Consider the following 16123-nt stretch of genomic DNA (forward strand, 5'->3'; position numbering starts at 1 on the left):
TGTTTAACCTAATTTAATAAGAACTAGATAAGCTGTTGAAGACATTATTTCATAGGATGAAGTCTTCAAATGAAAACATGCATTATCTTGATGAGAGTGTAATCTGACAATGATTAGTACAATAACTCATAGTGAGCTAGCATACCCAGATAACATAGAGCAAAAAACTCGGAGAAACGCTTCTTTCCTTTAATCCAGTCCAAAATGATGAAGTTGTTCTTTTAACGTAAACAAGTTGAGAAACCAAGTGTGAGGCAATGTGATCTCCTGGGAAAAGCATTGCTAGAGAAGGAGCCAGCAATCCTGTGCCCTGGTGCCAGCCCCGCATTTCCTGACTTGGTGGCTCCAGCAGTCATTTAATCGCAGTGGGATTCAGTTCTCTCATCTGCATGCCATTCCCTGACTTTGTGATAAGCTAAATCCTGTGCTGTGTGATGCAATGAAAGCTGCCATTCACTGAGGACTATGCCTATCCTGGTGCTTCAAGGCTCCTACCCTTCTCTTCTCTTAGCTGTGAGCAAACTAGGGGGAGTAGCCATGTGTCACTCACCCTTGTAACCCCAACAACTAGCCTTGGGAGCCTTGGGCCTGGCACAGAGTAGATGCCTCCCCCTAAAATCTGCCCAATGAAGAAGTGTGCCATGTGCCTTATTTCATTCAACTTTTACACAGACCCTGCAAGAGAGATCCTCATTTTAAAATTCAGAAAATGAAGGTTAGAGGAATTTTTAGAGGTTAAGTGAATCCCCTAGGCCAAGTATTTCTGGGTAGGGATTAGAACCGTGCTTGATGTCACCAAGGCCTGACTTGCCCTTGACGTGCTTCTTCTTAAATGCTACACCAGGCTGAATAAACACCTGCACAGGGTACCCGTGAGGTAGGAAAAACTACAGAAAAGGAGAAAGAGTAAAGTTTGGGTTTGAATTATGGACGCGGGCAGACACCGTAGGATTTCCAGTGAGCCGTCAGGACTGTGATAATTCATCAATGCTGACGTAGCAGTTTCTTTAGGAACAGTATTGCTCAAGGGGTATAATATTCATCTCTAGGCCTTACAGCCTCCAACAGCACCTCGTCTACCTTCGGGTACATTACTTAAGAGCTATGATGTGTGCTCTTTCCATGACACAAGGGCATCCCCCCATCTCTTTTAAGCCTATACATATAAATAGAAAGAAATCTATTTGGCCAGACTGACTGGCTGCCAGATAGATAGCAAACACAGGGCAGATCAATGTCACGTCTTATCTCCAGGAAGCGTGTAGAATACCACTACACTCTTTCAGATCACGGGAGGTGGAATAGCTTGAACTTGGCCCACGCATTGTTAATAGCTTTAATAGAAAGCGCTCTCTGGAACAGTGCTGTGTCACCGAAATACACCGTGAGCCCCAAATGCCAGCCACATATGTAGTTTGAAAATTTCTAGTAAGCACATTAAAAAAGTAAAGAAATAGGTTCAAATCAATTTTAATAATACATCTTATTTGACCTAATAGATCCCAAAGTATTATAATTTCATGCTGGAATAACTATGAAAAGTATTAGTGAGCTATTTCACACTCCTTTTTTCACGTGGGGTCTTTGAATCTGGCGTATGTCACACTCACAGCACATCACAATCGGCACTGGCCATATCTCCATTGCTCAATAGCCACAGGCTGCTAAGTGGCTACTGCACTCGACTGTGCAGCTCTGACACTGATAGAGTGTGGGCACACATGTGGCCAGCTCCCTGTTCAGGATGTATCTGCACTTATTCTTGCTTCTGAGCAGGCCCTGCTGCTGAGAAGAGACTTTAAACAATTATTTTACAAGGTGTTCCAGACTTCCCCAATACTCATTCTGCGTATAATTACTGAGCAGTGAACTCCACATACAATTAAACCATAAACCTTTTGCTTGTGGCATAGAACACTAGATCTGTCACTAGTTGTGAGACCTTCAGTGAATCATTTCTCACTCTCAGCCTCCTTATCTCCGAAATATTGGGTTGTTGGAAAAATCATGACGTATTTTTTCTTTGTTTTTTGTTGCAAAAATGCGTCATGACTTTTCCGACAACATAGTAGAATGTTTGGATTAATCAATAATTCTCAGCACTGGCTGCAAATTAGGACCACCTGGAGAACTTAAAAAAAAATGCCCTGGCTTCGACATAGATAAATCAGAATCTATGGGGTGGGGCCTGAATCTTGATGCTTCAAAATGTTTGTTATGTGATTCTAAAGTGCAGCTAGAATTGAGAATCACTGATCTAGTGCAAACCAAATGTGCTATGAATTTTAAGTTTCTGAAAATAGAGCTCATCTACCCCAAGGAACCTTCCTCAGCTGAGTGGAGTAAGAGGAAAGAAGTATCAATCTTCCCGATTCAACCAACCAATAGGTGCACTTTTTGGACTAGAGAACCTTCTGTGCTAAGTGGTTAAAATACTAAATGGGAAGGTAGGCTAAGAAAATGTCCTATAAAGTGGCAAGATAAAAAGAATACAAGTAAATAGATGGAATCAGCCACCCACTGACATGATCATTCAAGTAATGACAAACATGATTTCAAAGTCTGCTGATGAGACTGGCTAGGCAGAATGCTAAAGAGGTGTCCTCAAGATCACCATCTCTGGTTATTCAATGGAACACTAACCTAGGTACTGCTCTGAAGGGACTTGGTAGATGTAATTAAGGTTACTAATCAACTGATTTTAAAACACAGAGATTATCCTGGATTATCCAAGGAGTCAGTGTAATCACATTAGCCTATAAAAGCAGACTAGGAAGTCAGTCAATGAGATGTGGCAGAAGAGGAAGTCAGAGAGATTAGAAATTCAAGAGGAGCTTGATGCTGTTGCTTGAGGGGACCATGAAGAAAACATGAGATGCAATGCAGGCAACCTCTAGGGGCAAAATGTGGCTTCCTAGCTGACAGCCAGCAAGGAAATGGGGAAGACAGTCCTACAATGGCAAGGAACTGAATTCTCTCAACAACCCAAATGAACTTGAAAGCAAATTCATCCCAGAGCCTCCGTCATGCAGCCATAATGACACTTTGGTGTCAGCCTTGGAACTTTAAGCAGAGAATCCAGTTGAGTCATGCTGTGCCCACACTTCTCCCCTACAAAACTGTGAGATAATAAATGGGTGTTGCTATAAGTCACTAAATTTATAATTTGTTATGGAAGTAACCGAAAACTAACACACTTTCTAAAAGTCCATTATAGAGTATTCCTAAACACCAACCTGGAAGATAATTATCCAGTTGCCACTGAAACGTGTCTATCAGGACAGGGGCAGAGTGTAGAAATTTGGAGTCAGAAGGAACTTGAGAGACAATCTAGTCCAATCAATTAGTGATGGATGAAGATTGCTGAAAAAAATTGGATCATAAATAATTTATGGCTGTGCTCGCTTCGGCAGCACATATACTAAAACTGGAACGATACAGAGAAGATTAGCATGGCCCCTGTGCAAGGATGACATGCAAATTCATGAAGCGTTCCATTTTTTTTTTTAAAAGAGAGAAGGAAAAAAAAATATGGTTTTGTCTCTTCTACCTACCTCTGGGTAGGGGGACTTTGACCAGCCAACAAGCCACCAGAAATGTCCCAATACAGAAACAGAGCTTGGGGATGCTCTCCCCTGAAGCCATTCAGTTCCCTCTATTCCAACTCTACAACTGCCAAATTACCTTCTGATTCTTATCTTGTGTTCTGGGTTTGAGATATTTCTGGAAAACTAATACAATAACAGCTGAAATGAAATTGCATGACAATGGAAATAGAGAATAAGCCAACATATTGGCATTCTGGTATACTGGCCCATCTTTTGAAAATGGCTAGTGTAAATTGGGCCCCTAGAGTCTGGTTACCTCTGGGTCATTTCATGGGTCATTTATTTTTTGAACACATAAATCTGGGCATGAGATGATCCCAGGGAAAGTGAGAAAGCCAGAGAGAGCCAGTCTAAATCAGTTTGCTGTCCTTGCTTCTCATCTTCACCTCAGGTCTAAGTAGGAAATTAAAAAACAGATGATGTGTCCATGGAAAGGTAAATCAAAGCCAAGGTCAAAATCTACGACAGACTAGGGTAGGGGAAAGATAAGGACAAGGAGTATGTATTTATGGAAAAAAAAAAAGTGGCACGGAAGGGGGAAGGACAGGCTATCTTTGTAACATGTCCTTGTAAATCTAGCATCTTGGCTCAGGAGAGCCTGTTTTCAGTCCTACCGAATTAGATGTTCAAGTCCCAGGATCCTATGTTTACCACCTTATGGGACCACCACCGCATAACTCAGGAAATTGGAATTCAATGACCTGGCCATGTTTCTCCTAAATCAGTCGGCTGGCGGATGAGGGCTAGAAGGAGCACACTCAGCCAAACCCTGAACCACTCTTGATTCACAGAGACTGTCCTCCTATCAAGAAGTCAAGGAATAGACACTTAAGTGCTTTCTCATTGCCATCTGTTGGAGTGAAATCAGTTATTTCACATCTTGTAGAACAGCAAAAAAAATTTACCTTCCCATCAAACTGAAAAATTATTCAAATGAATTTTTCACTTTCAACCACTTGTGATCAAGTGACCAGTTAAAACTTTACATCCAAATGAGGAAGAGAAGCTACAGGGAATGCCCCAGGGTGGCAGTTTATATAGAGCATCATGTAAATGGTAAAGAACCATAGGGCTGGTGGGGGGGGGGGGCGAGGGCCTCACACCCAGGGAAATGACACACCTGGGTGCCCATAAGCCTCTCAAATAACTCCTGTTCAAACTGAACTCAGCATTTCTACCTGCCCCCAACCCCCATCTAATGAACAAACAGCTCCAGCTCATATTTCCTATTTTGCTTAAAGAGATTAGGGTTCCCCAGTTACCTGAACTAGATACCTTGGTTACTCCATCTCCTCTTATATGTAACTTGTCACCGGAAGGGGGTGAGTCTACCTCAGAATTCTCTCTGGAATGTAGCGCCCCCTTCCCCGATCCTCGGCCCACTGCCTCTTCTCTTTACGGGATACAAAACAGCCTCCTTCATGCTCTAGCTTCCTTTATTTTAAGGCTGCCACCAGACAAAACACAAATCTCTTTAGTCTTCAAATGACACTTAAATGTCACCACCTCCATGAGGTCTGCCACAATCCCCTGAAACTTAATTGTTCACTCCTCTAGGCCTCCACACGGGCTTTTTTTTAAACCTCTGATATAAAATGTGCCACAGTACTGAAGTCACAGGATGATGAAGCCACTTGTGAAATAAATGGGCTCTTAGTGCCTGTGTTGCTATCTCAGGGCAAGACACAAACCCAATTCATCTATTTATCACTCTATCCGCACCCCTCCCCACCACCACCACAATGCCTTTCAGGATTTGATGAGTGAATAGACATGTGCTCTCTGTGTGTGGGTTGTTGTTGGGTATAAGATAGGCCAGAGGCATTAGACATCCCCCCACCCCAAGAGTATCCACAACATCATCTAGTTATTGTTTCTGGGTCTTTAGAAGTTTAGTTTCCACAAAAGAGAGAAGGTGAGTTGGGTGTTAGAGGCTGAGCCTAGAGGTGATATTTGGGCTGCCAGAACATGACCTGAGGATGCTTCGTATAGATGCAAGAGAATTTCACAAAGGCAAGGAAGGTCACAGTTAGGTCAAAATCCTGCCTAGGACCCACCTGAATGGCTGCCTACGCTGCATGACCCCTTCAGAAGGTGGCAGAGCTCAGCTTCCTAAAGGTCTGCCTTCCCCACCAGTGCCTAACCCTCAGTCCCCTCAGAAGCCTCTTCTAGTCTGCTCTCTAGTTTTGCAGGAAGGACAAGCAGAAAGTCAAGATAAAAAGAAGAAAGATGTGTGCAGGTGGCTTTCTGCTTCCCATTTACCACCAGCACAGGACAGAACATGAATCGCCATTTTTTTTCCTTTGCAAGTTATTTCCCGTGCTCACTAGATGATAATGTTTAAAGGACAACTAGTAAAGATAAATGGCTTAACTAGTTTCTCTATTAATCAGAAATGTCTGGGGTTAATGATGATCAGGACCAGGAGGATCATTGAGAAGGCCAGAATCACAATGAAAACTCAGGTTCTGGATAGGGACCACGTCAGTCTAAAGGCCTCAGATTATACATGAAGTAAGCAGAGCCCAGAGAGATGAAGCCATGGAAACCCCACTACTGGTGACAGCCAAGCTGGCAGCCACACCCAGGTCTCCTATCGCTGGTCCAATGGGTTTTTTCAGAACTCCACACTGTCTTCAACCTGTTACTCTGTTTTCAAGGAGCATGTCAAGGAGCAAAAATGCCACGCCTACCCTCAGGCTCACATGTGCTGTCACACATAATATCATTAATCATCAGGCGTTCAGTACAAACAAATCACAGCAAGTTCGAGCATAAGGCGACCTGGGTTTGTCGGGCTGCCCTGGCCACCTGGCCACTCTCCCACCCTCAACAGGAGCTGAGTCTCCCTTGCCACCTTCTTTGAAGTGACATAAAGCCCTGGAGTAATCCAGAAAAGGAATTTACTCACAACCCCCTCAAGTCTGGACCAAGCGGAGCCTAATTTTCTGAAAATAGTCCTGGTTAGAACCTTGCAAAAATCTGTTCTCCACACTGACAACACAGTGATTTTCTCAAAACTGTAGATCAGCAGCCTCTGCTTCAAGCTCTCCAGCACAAACGATAAACTCTAAGAAAGGTTCATCAGCCCTGTGGTCTGATCTGGCTTCTTTCTACCTTTGCAGACCATCTTCCACCAATTCCCCAAAGCTCCCACTCCCTCTGTCCATGGAGGAATCTTCTGAGAAGGTTCCCAGCTTTTCACACCTCTAGCCCCTCTGCCTCCTGTCCTCTTCCCACTTCATCCATCTCTGCTGCGGCCCATTGCCCCAAACCTCAGCTCAAGGTCACTTCAACTTCGACGAATTTCTAGCAACACCCTCCACTCTGTGGCGTTAGGTGCCCCTCCCCTCAGCTTCTGTAACAGCCTTGACAAACCTCTTGTTATAGCACTGTAAGATAGCCATGGTTTTCTTACCATGCTCCTGAGGGTCATCTTTGTATCCCCCACTACCTCGCACAGTGCCCAGCACACTCAGTTTCACATACATTGTTGGAGGCATGAACAGAGATCCTGATGCTATTTTAAAACAGGTGTTTTGAGGAGGTGGGCGCATGCCTTTCTATTGGAAGTTCATTTGAATGCTTTTTAATGAGCTAGAGTAAGGAGCATTTCCCATCACATCAGGTACACAATAAGGAGCCCACAGCATCCAAGAAAATCAGCAAAGAGGTATGACTAGAAGCACAAAAAGACAGTCTTATTTTCCTTCAAAGTGCTGCCCATCCCTAAGACTTTGGAAAACCTGGAAGAAACGCAAAACCAACATGCAATTGTGGTGTCACTTCTTCTTTACAATGTTCTTCTAAAATATAAACTGACTGTTGAAATGTAAAACATGGACCGGAATTAAAACCCTGAAGTGTTTCCTGAGTGCAAATTATAAGCTCTCTTGACTCTCTCAAAATATACCAGCTCCTTAAATGCTCGGAGAACTAGCCTTTCATTCAAAGAACAGACTTTGGAAGCCCAAATTACATCTTAAAGGTGATCAGACAAGGAGGAAGGCAGTCTGGGGCTTTGCCTAATAAGAATATGTTATAAACTCCAGGACAAGAAAAAGATGTTTTGCTGAGAGTATAAAGGAAAAGAGCAGAGAAGTAGAGGAAAGAGGGACCAAGAAGAAAGTCAGCCAGGAGAGGGAAGACTGAGGTGGGCGGGCAAGGAAAACAACTGGCCTAAGCCATGTTGGAGATTTACATCCAAAAACTGCAGAAACAAGTTTAAAGGAGAGACCTGATTATCAGCCTTTTAATCTAAGTTAACAAGAAGAGAGTACTAACCAATAGTCCAGCAGATTTTCCTGAAATAGAGACTGGATTTTCGTATGGTTTCTTCTGGGCTTTATGGCAAGAACTCTTTCAATTTCCTTTTTCATTCAGTCATGTATGCAAGCAGACCACATTACACTAATTTGGTTAAAATCTGGCAGAGAGGATGGAGTTGAAGGTGGAATATGGTGAAAGTTTCTTGGTCACCGCTTGGCATGTCTTAATCTCTAGCTTCTTGGTCTTGCTGCTTTCATATATAAACCTTTGCAAAATCCTCCCCAAATCAATTATATTCTCTTCTTCCCTCCCCCCCAATCCTCCCCCACTTCTCTCTCTTTCTCTCTGTCTCTGTCTGTCTGTCTCTCTCTCTCTCTCTCTCTCACACACACACACACACACACACACACACACACACACACACACACACACACACACACTGGTACCAGAAGAGTAGATGAAAGCACACAGCCCATTGCCTCACAGAACGAAATCCCCGACCTTTGCCCAGTACTCCTCTGGGCTCTGCCAACTGAAGTGAAGGCCAGGCCTGGGCTGAGGCCTCGTGAGAGTCATCACAACACAGCCAGCCAGACCAGCTAAGAAGAGAGCCAAGCAATAAAATCTGACAAAGACTACAATTTGGATGGGTTGAATGGAGTGATAGATTTGAATCTAATTTCATGGCTTCTCTAAGGAATGCAAGGGCGAAAGCTCCCAGAGGGCAAAGTGTCCATTCATTGTGTTCACTGGCATCTCCCTGAAGGACCCCGAGTGGCCCGAGTGCAGTACTTCATTCGTTACATGAAGGATAAATGAATGGATTCCAAAACATTAGTGCCCATTGGAAAGCCTAACACTCTTAATTGTTGTAAATGTTTAACCATAGTGGTGCAAAGGAGTTGACTAGAAAATCATTAGTACCGCCTACACATTAATTGTAGGATATTTTGGCTGATTGGGCAGGAGGACATAGCACTTAAAGAAGTTTTCGTTTCCTTTTTAATTAACTTGTAATAGAGGAAATAGGTCTTCTTAACAACAACAAAAAAAATCACAAGTCAACTAAAGGGTGCAAAACACTACATATTTAGTGAATTATGTACACAAGCAACAGAAGAAACCAAACAACGGCTCTCTAGCTCTGGAGCTTTGCCATATTTCTTGTAGCTCCTCACGTGGTCAGAACAGTCGTGACAATTCCCATGATTGAACGTGGGCAGCGTTGCTGCACACGCAAGTCTGTGTGATTAATATTCCTGTATGGCCAACAGCCCGGTCCATACTCTCAACACAAGAAGACTGCTCATGATTTATGACCACAGACAGAATTAGCAAGGCCTTTTGCTGGTTAAAGACTCCCTCAGCCTGGCTGGCTTTCCTCTGTTTGTATATGAGAAGCCATTCTGTGATGTGGTTATATAAAGACAGTAGGGAAGTGTAGGACCTTAGGAAAAGGACCCTGGCCTATTGCTGGGCTATATCTTTTCAGGCTTTTGTACCCAGCTCCCCAAAACCAAATTGGACACTGAGCAATGTATTCTGAAATGGTGTTAGTGGGACAAATATAAGGCTTTCTGCTTCAAACAGAATTTTATTCTTAGGCACTTCATATTCATACTGAGATGAACTCAACCAAGAATAGGAGTACATGATGCTGCTTTGAAAAATGATCATTTTTTCCCACAGCCAATTTTGATTTTTTTTTCTGATTACAAATGCAAAATACCTGCTTATGTAGGAATTTAGTAAACAATAATATAATGTAAATTCTGGATTCCTTTTATGTTACTCTCTTTCTAATAAAATTTCTAAAGAAAGGTGAAAACAGACCCCATATAAAAAGCCATCTCTTTTTTGGTTTGTTTTTGATTTTTCTTTTTCCATTTAACATTATTACCATCTCTTAAGTACCTGCCAATTAGATTGCCCCCTTTTCTAGGAAATGCGGCTTTCAGCAATTCTTTGTTGATTCAAATGAAATCAATCTAGCTCAGCTAAATTAACTGATTGAAAATGAAGTCCTGATACCAATGGCTGGTGAATAGAAAATACTTGAAATTAAATGTTGGGTGTCTCAGGTAGATTCTATCAGCTTGGAGAAGTTGCAGCTGAGAGGAGAGGGAGCATGAGGACATCAAAAAAGGACCCATGATGTACTGAGAGACACATGACAATGGCTGTGCACAGCAACACAGACCTGGGATCATTACTGTAAATCTCCACTACATGGAGTTATATCAAAACATCCTCTTCCTCGCTGCTAAAGCTGCATAATACCTACCCCCAACCACCCCAAAACAAAAACAGTGAACATCATGTAATGGTTACATTAATTAATATTCCTTCACATGCTTATTACCAGCCATTCAGTTTAGTGCTTTTCAGGCTTGTTTAAATAAATGGAGTGGTGCTATGGCCTGAATGTTTGTGCTCCCTCCACATTCGTATGTTGAAACCTCATCCCCTACATGATGGTAGGGAGGAGGTAGGGCCTTTGAGAGGTGATTCGGTGGTAAGTGGGATTAGTGCCCTTGTAAAAGCGGTCCTAGGGAGCTCCCGTCACCATTCCACCATGTTAGGACACAGCAAAAAGACAGGCATCTATGAACCAGGAAGTGGGCCCACATCAAACATGGAATCTGCCGGCACCTTGATCTTGGGCTTCCCAGCCTCTAGAACTGAGAAATAAATTTCTATTGTTTATAAGCCACTCAGTCTACAGTATTTCTGTTATAGCAGCCAGAACGCATAAGATAAATGGGATGGGAGGGGAGAGGCAGGGATGGGATGGGAGGGGAGAGGCGGGGATGGGATGGACAGTTTCTTTACAGGAAACTTGTCAATGCATGTGTATGACTATTGGCTCGCTATGCAGACTCAATATTTTCTTACTGTGGACAGCACTCAAAAAAGTTTGCAGGCCATTGATATAGACTGTTTATAGTTTTTCAGTCTTATAAATCATGGTATAATGAACATCTCTTGGGGGCAAGGGGATTTGGCCTGTATTTCCATTTATTGCCTAACAGTTGATTCCCAGAAGTGATGTTGCTACATGAAAGGGGTAGAACATTTGTGAGATTTTTGTTAGATATTACTCAATTGCTTCCAAATTGTTCTAACTTAGACTCAGACCAGACCAGCAGAGAACTTCAATTTCACTATATAATTGTCAGAAAAAATTTTCTTTTTTTTCCATCATTGCTAATTCAAAGGGTAAAAATGATCTCTCATTGTTTCAATTTACATTTATTTGAGAATTAGTGAGGCTAATTCTTTGAAATATTTAATGTAATTACCTATGTACGTCCTCCCACCTTTCGTTGGGTTTCTTTGTTTGCTGGAGGTCCTACCTTTTTTTCTCATTGCTTTTTCACACACATCTTTTTAAGGCAAGCTGCCTCATTATTCTCTAGGGATGAAGGTATAGCAGAAGAGAAAATGGGAGAGAGCATTTTAATCAGCTTGATTTTTGCTAGGCTGATATTAGACTACCCTTAGGCTTTAATTCTTCACTTTATTTTGAGATCAGCTGCCTGATAAGGTTAGCCTTAAAAATAAATTTAAAAATAACCAATGCCAGAAATGTTGGCCAACGTGGCACTGCAAGTTTGCACTTTGAAGTTCCTCCTCTGTGCCAAATACTGCAATGGCAGGTTTATTATTATTTTTAATTAAGACATTAGTACTGGAAAATCTTCCATCCATAGCAATTACGAGCCATGGAAGGCAGACTGAGAAGCTCTGACACACATATGATGGGAGTTCCAGAAGGAGAGGATTTAATTCAGCTAAAAAAGAATCAGTTTTGTAAAAGGTTATTATTGATAACTTTACAAAATTAAAGAATGAAACAAGCTTTCAGATTAAAAGCTCACAGTAATCACTAAGTAGTAGAAATAAAAAAATAAATCTACAATAAGGCATTCAGGATAAAGAAAAAATCTTTAAATGTACTTTATATAAGAGGCAGATTATCTACTAAGGAACTCAAATGGATCAGTAGAAAAATTTTCCTCAGCAACAACAGATGCCAGGACACAAATAAAAACCTTTAAAGTGTTAGAGAAATAATCATCCATTCAAAATTTAATACTTAGCCAAACTATCACTAAGTCTTTTGTGTGTTGGGGCAGGGCGGGTCGGGCATATGAAAATTGGGAGTTTACTACCTAAAGATTCTAGTTTAAATAATAACTAACGAAGCTATTTTTTGCAAAAAGACAAGAATCATCTTAAATACATGCTGAAAGTCCTGCTTCTTAAAATAAAAGTTCTTTCCCAATTATTCCAGTTATTATTCCTGTAGCTATTGAATCATTTCTCTGCTTCCCTTTAAAACAAAACTTCTTGAAGGAATTGCATTATACTCTTATCTTCAATTCCTCTTTTTTCCATTTTTTAAAAACCCATTCATATCAGGCTTTAACCCCCATCACACTAATAAAGTAGCTTTTTTCCTGGTCACTAGAGACTTCCATATTGCTAAATCTAGTGGTTACTTCTTAATCATCTCATTGGACTTATTAATAACATATGACACAGGATATCACTCTTTAAAACCTCATCTTAATTTGGTATTTGGACACCGTTTTCCATTGATTCTCCTACCCAACTGGGCATGTCACCTTGGTCTACCTTGCTATGTCCACTTCATTTTCTCAACCATGTAATAACAGAATTCTCCCAGGACTTATCCTCCTCTCTTATGTTCTCTATACACATTTATTCCCAAGGAGACTTCATTAATGGTATGACATTAATATTATCTACTAGATAATGTGCTCCAAATACCTAACTTTAATCCAAACCACTTCCTTGAACAACAGGCTCATATATCCAATTAACTAATACTTCCTTTGTATGTTCGATAGAAATTTCAAACTTATAAATCTATAACTAAACTTTTGATTTTACCCTCCTGCTCATTCTACAGTCTTGGTCATTTCAGTCAATACCACCTTCATCCTTCCAGATTCTCAGGCTTTTCATTCATACCCCTCACCAATCCATCAACAAATACCCTTAGACATACCTTCAAATTATATCCAGAATGTGATCACTTCTTACCATCTCTGTCTTTATCTCCCCCATCCAAGTCACCAATATTTCTTATCTGAATTATTATAATAGTTTCTTAATTGACCCACACACTTCTGCTCTTGAACCTCCTTATCCCCAAATACATAAGCTATCCATCACAAATCTTGATCTCACTAAAACAAGAACTTGTCAGTTCTTTGTTCAAGACCCTCTTATGGCATCCCATCTCAGAGTAAATGCCAAACAGCCTGACAGTGGTCTGAAAGTCTTACTTGATTTCCCTTGACCCTCATAACCCCACCCCCGCCCACTATCTCTGCCTCCATTTACCACTACACTCTTCTTGCTTATCTGCTCCAATAATACTATACTCTTTGATGTTTCTTGAAGACTCCATGCAGCATATGCTGTTCCCTCTGCCTGGGTTACTTTTCCCCCAAACTCTCTTCAAGTAACCATTCAAATATCGCTTCATGCGTGAGCTCTTTCCTGACAACCTAGATCAATAACAACTCTTATTTTTCTCCATACTATTTATCTTTATTTGATATATATTTATTTGTTTACTGTTTTTTTCTTTCTCTCCTCTTGTTAGAATGTCAACTAAAAGAGTTCAGGGATTTTGTCTATTCTGTTCACTGCTGTATTTTCCAACTTATAACCATGGCAGGACAACAGAAGGAATGCAGTAAGGATTTCTTAGGTGAATAAAAAATGGTGAGAAAAAAGAAAGGGAAAGCATGATGACTAATTCAACTAAATATTGCTTGTAAAATCAACATGGACCACACTTTCTGTTGATCAAAAGGTTAAAGTAAATTTTATACAATAAGAATAAGAAAAATAGGTAAGATTACCTCAAAAGACAATTAAAATTTTCTAGATTTTCTGCTTTGTTTGGAAGAAGCGTAGATAATGCATATAAAATGGGAAGACTAATGTTGCTTTATGTGGATGTGATCAGTCTGACTGAGGGGTGCATGAGCACATGGGCACGGGGTGAGTATTGACAATGAGATTGTTGCAGGTTTCTGCTTTCCTAAGAATCAGTGGGGTTGGGGGCGGGGGACCCACACCAGGGGGGACTGAGGAGGTCACACCTTACCATGGAAGAAAGAGAGAAGCTGAGCCTGATCATAACTCTTGGAATAGTGACAGGCCCTACATAGTTTAGAAATAGGAAAAGGACATTTTTTGCCTTATGTTCTGTGGATGTTTTCATTCTTAATAAGCAGAAAATAAAAAATCCTTATTCCTAGGTAATTGCTATATTTGAAATAAAATGAAAGGAAAACCTTTACATTTTTAGCTTTTCAAAGAAACATTTCAGAAAAGTAATTTTTTAAATCAGTACTTATAAAAATCAAGTCTACCAAAATATGTTTTAAGACTTTCTAAAAACGAAAAACAAACGCCAAAAGATAATACAATAAAACACCATGTTCAAGTAAGGTTTAGGCCAGGAATGAAAGGATAGTTTAATATCAGAAAGATCTATCAATATAATCTACTGCATTAATAATTTTAAAGAGGCAATCAAGTGGTATTTTAACATGCAGAAAACTACTGTTTATAATTTAACACTTGTGATAACCTCTTAATAAACTAGAAATAGAGAGCAGTTTTCTTTTTTTTTAAAAGAGAACATAACATTTTATTTTAAAACATTGCTTTCCTGTGACTGATGATGTTGTTTGCTGAAATTAAATCATTTCTCAAAATATAAATATAAAAGCAACTGCTACAAGGCAAGTTTCTTTTAAGTTTGGTAGGCCGAGACAGCAGTTTTCTTAATCTGACAAAAACATGTGACTCAAATACCTATACCTAACAGCATACTTAAAGTGAAACTTTTGAAGCATTCTTACTATTATGTAGTACAAGGTAAAAATGCTTATTATAAAGGTATACTATTCACATGGCATGGTACTACTTTGTAAGAACAGAAAAATTGAGATCAACAGAAAAAAAAGCCTAGAAAAGCCCAAAGCATATATAGGATTTGAGCACACAACAGAGAAGGCATTACAAACAATGGAGAAATAATGGAGCTATTTAGTAAATGGTGTTGGGGCAACTAGTGTTTCATATGGAAAAAAAAAATCCATGCTTTCCCCATACACATAAATTAATGCCACATAAATTTAAAGTCTACATATTTACACCAAAACTTTCAGAAGTAAATTAAAGCAATTTAGAAATAGAAAGAGTTTATGTATATAAGAATGGGGGGGGAAATGATTTCTTAAGCAAGGCACGAAAGTAGAATAATAAAAGAAATTTAACTATATCAAAATTTAAAAATGGGGCCGGCTGAGTGGCACATTGGTTAAGAGTTGGCTTGGGACACCAGCTCTAAGCAGCAGGGCCCTGGTTCGGATCCCACATGCGGGCCAGTAATGCAGCACCCTCTATAGCTAAGATGTTGAACAAAAGCTCGACCTGGAGCTGGGCTGCCTTGAGTGGCTGGCAACGGCGTAGGCTGCAGTGAGGCTGGCTGGCAGCAGGCGTGAGGTTTCATGAGCTGCCATGAACCACCATGAGTGGCGGTCCAATGGCCGGAGAGCAACTGCCTCACCTGGGAAGAGTGCAATGATAATACCAACATAGGCCAGTGAAGTGACGTCCTCCACAACTAGACTGAAGAACAAAAAGAACAGCAACTTGTCTGTTCCCCATCCTCGATTCCCCAACACTGTTCCCCTCCCCCTATTTCCCAATAAAATCTTAAAAAAAAAATTTAAATGATTTGTGTTAAAAGATGTCATGAAAAATGCAATCAATGGATGTGAGGCAGAAATTTCACCATGTGTAACAGATTAAGGATTAGTTTTATATGTATCTGTGAACTATAAACATATATATTAAGGTCCATATACATTAGAATCATACACATTTGTACATATATACACATTTCTATAAATAGAATAGACAATAAAAAAATGAATAAATGTTTAATAACTATGGTATATTCCTGAAACAAATATGATATTGTATGTTAGCTATTTTTTTTTTGGTGTGTGTGTGTGTGTGTGTGTGTTAGCTGAGCCATCCTGCTACCTGTTGGCAGCTCAGCGGCAGCTCAGCTTGGGCCAGGAATTGAACCGCTGTTGTTCAGAGCTCACACTCTTGAGTGAGCTCTTAACCAACTGAGCCACTCAGCCGGCCCTGTTAGCTATATTTTTAATAAAAAGCTTTAA

At 40.5% G+C, this 16123-nt stretch overlaps 1 protein-coding gene across 5 annotated transcripts in view; it reads right to left on the reverse strand.

Moving 5' to 3' along the window:
• Nucleotides 1-16123, reverse strand: part of GHR (growth hormone receptor) — a 234468-nt gene that overhangs the window by 133024 nt on the left and 85321 nt on the right. The window contains exon 1 of one of the 5 annotated variants that reach the window (XM_019630526.1): nucleotides 7893-8147. The exons of the other annotated variants lie outside the window; for them this stretch is intronic. The gene's annotated coding sequence lies outside the window, so the exon portion shown is untranslated. Of the gene's footprint in view, nucleotides 1-7892; nucleotides 8148-16123 lie in introns of those variants that run through there. 5 annotated transcript variants of the gene reach the window in all.

The sequence above is a fragment of the Hipposideros armiger genome, unplaced genomic scaffold (assembly GCF_001890085.2).
Source record: "Hipposideros armiger isolate ML-2016 unplaced genomic scaffold, ASM189008v1 scaffold_920, whole genome shotgun sequence".
NCBI lineage: Eukaryota > Metazoa > Chordata > Mammalia > Chiroptera > Hipposideridae > Hipposideros > Hipposideros armiger.